Below are 3,347 nucleotides of genomic sequence, written 5' to 3'. Positions count from 1 at the left end.
CCCTTTCACCAGCGTTTGGAAACTCACAACGTCCAAGCTACACTGTGTGGCAGCCTGGAAAAGAAGAAAAAAAATCTTTTAATCCTCATTGTCCTTCAGTTTCTGTGGTTTCCTTTGAGACAGTGTGACTAACACAGCAGTCTGTGCCACTTTAAAAGCGTATGCAGTACAGTTGGTACAGTTGAGTAATAGCCAAAAAAAAAAAGGCAGCATAAAACTATGTTGCCTTTACTGAAGCAATATCTTAAAATGCCAGCCTTGGTAATAATAATAATTATTAATAATAATTAATAATAATCAGGGAACCAAAAGAATGGGGGGAAATCCCTAAGATCAGCATCTGCATTACTTTTCTCAGATCCTTTTCTTAACACCTCACAGAAGAAATTCTGCAAGGCCAGTACTGTGCCCAAGAATATCTGGGGTCATGGCCGCAAGACCACTCAGTGCCTGTGGAAAAGCTGCCTCAGAAAAAGTGTCACAAACAAGGAGAGGAAGAGGAAGGAGCTGCTGTCTGCGTCTGAGTGAAGCTAAAAATGGAAAGCGCATGTTGGAAGAGCGGAACCCAGCCTAGCCTTTTCCAAATGGAGGAGCCTGAACTTTCCCACCGGCTTCCAACACACAAACAACTCTCAAAACAACCTGGCTCCCTTCTGACGTCCTCTTATCCTTTGGCGTGGAAGGCTGAAAAAGCCGACATCCTGCCAACAGCGTTGCAGCAAAAGCTTTTCACAAGTTACTGGAATACATTCACTTGGACCAAAATGAAAAAGAAAAAAAAATCCTTATGTTTCTTTGTCTTGATGACATCTTACAGAATTATATGCTTAAGGAACTAGATAGAATCCTTGTGAGAAAATTCCATCAAGTCTTTGACTGCCTATTTCTATTTAGGACAGATACAATACCAAATTGTCAGATTGGTATTACAACATCATCTTTCTGTAAGATAAAGTAGAACCAAATAATGCAGTTGCTGTTTAAACTGGTAGTTGTAAATGGTTTTCAAATTCAGGATCAAAAACTCATTTTTCCTTTAAAAATATTCAACCATTATGGAATTTCCTCCGTTCACTCCTCTACCTCCCTCTCCCAACCCAAAAATGAAAAAATAGATTACAAGATAAAAAGAAACATTTTGGGGGGAAAGGATAGAGAACTTATCTCTGTCAATCTCTGACTCCTCGTTAAAATAAAACATCCAGTAACCACATCAAGACTTTCTTTCTGGATAATGTAGATCCATTTAAAAAAACATTCTACACAAAGTTTACCTCATTTATGCTGCATCACAACATTTAATTTTTGACATATATTTACAATAATGCCTCCCACTAGCTTTATAGGGTGGAAGAAACTGGTTCTTTACATTTTGGTCTAATTTATAGCCAAATCAAATCATCAGCTAAATATTTACTGACTGTGAATATCAGGATGAAAATAAAGACTAATATTGAAACTCCAGTGAACTGACAGTTATATCTAGAAGTGAAAGGGTTAATATCTAGGTCTTCCAAATCAACGCAGAAAAGGCTAACAAGAAACATTTGCTATTTATTCTAAGTGTTTAGATTAATATATTGATTAACACAGCACTAAAATGTCAATAATAGATCCAGGGGGGGAAAAAGGAATCAAGTTCCTTACCAAGGTAGAGTCCACAAATGTTTCCAAACAGAAGCTCCACGTTTAAGATAAGTCTCGCTCATATCTACCGAGTAAACATTTCTTCTTCCTTCCACTGGGTATGTTAGAGTAAGACTGACTCACACCTAGAGAGTTAACTCCTTTTGCTTGTGCCTCTCTCTCTCTCTGTCAGACAGGTGCTGCTGCACTTACTGCTTTTGCCTCTCAGAAACACTGGAGGGCTGAGTGTTACAATACTTTCAGTCTCTGTGTTAACTAAGCAGCCTGTTCCTTTCCCCTCCCTGTTTCAGCCACTCATTTGATTTACTCACAGTCATGGCTGCCAAAAGCAGGGGGTGGGGCTATACCTGTAACTCATATGGAGATTAGCCAAGGGGAATTTTTTTCTTTCTGACAACATTTCACAGAGTTTTTCCTCTTACTACATATGGATATAAGCATTCCCCTGGAGCCAGCCTTACTTCCACATGAAGCACACATATGACTTTCGTATTATTATGGCTGTCTCGTTGAGTGTCTACTAGAAATTTACACCACTATTTTGAACTGTGAGGTCTGAAGGACACAGCTAATTTTCCCATTAATTAAAAAAAGAGGTGCCATAAAACTAACAATTAAAAAGTCGTTTCCAGGTTAGAGAATATAAAAATATCATTTAAAGCTTCCAACAAATAAATCTAAACAACTATGGTATTTTATTTGATACAATTCAGGAGTCTCGGAATTTAAATGATTTCTTACAAAAGTGAGGGCTACAAGTTAATTCTACGTTTAAATCTGTTTACACTGATATTTAGTAAGGAAGTTAGGAAAAATACATCAATTTAAAAAAAGATAGTGGCTTCCTCCACCCTAAGTAATAAATGGGGAAGCTTATTAAATACCTACAAAACAACACATAGTAAAAAAACATTCATGCACCAAATTTTAAGTACAATATGTAAAAAAAAAAAGAGTCAGCATTAAGCTTGTATGAGACAGTATTCAACGGGAGTGCGCTGCTAGTGGAAGAAGGATTGGTATAGTCATTAGTGGGCCCTGAGCCCTCGTCAATTTTTTCCTTCTCTCCAAGTCAATGTGTGACTGAAGGAAGGACATCCTGTGATGATGGCATACAATGTCCTGTTTGTTTATTATTAAGAGCATTCCTGCTTCTCATTACAAAACAACCAGATGCCTTACTTCCTTCAAGTGGTCCTGTCTCTTCAGTGAGGAATCCTCCAGATTGGAGAAACAATGATGCACAATTCCATTTATAGTCAGCCACCCTATTACAAACACCAGTTGGCTCACTGAAGGGCAAGTCTCCTACTTTTCCTTCTTGCCTCACATCTGCAGACATATTTATAATTTCTTTCCTCTTACTAAGGATGCAGCATGTTTTACTTCCCCCTCCCCCCACAAACACACATTTATATGTTTAGGCCTATGCGGATGTTTCATATTTCTTTTCAGAAAAATACTGTTTTGTGAAATCAGATGGCTAGCTCTCTCAAGTGTGTACACACCTCCCTCTCACCCTCACCCCACCCCATTCCTGCTGATAAAAAGAAGGGTGGAAAGGATTATTTGCCTCTCTAGGTTTTGCAATGCTGAGAATAGTATATCTGTGTAAAGACCTTCCGCATGTTCTAATGCAGAAGGGCTCATGCCACTGGATGTAAGTAGGGCAACTGCTGTGAGCGAGTGTCCTGGCTTAA

Source organism: Eretmochelys imbricata, chromosome 3 (genome assembly GCF_965152235.1).
Source record: "Eretmochelys imbricata isolate rEreImb1 chromosome 3, rEreImb1.hap1, whole genome shotgun sequence".
Taxonomy (NCBI): domain Eukaryota; kingdom Metazoa; phylum Chordata; order Testudines; family Cheloniidae; genus Eretmochelys; species Eretmochelys imbricata.
Note: the sequence above shows the minus strand (reverse complement) of the source record.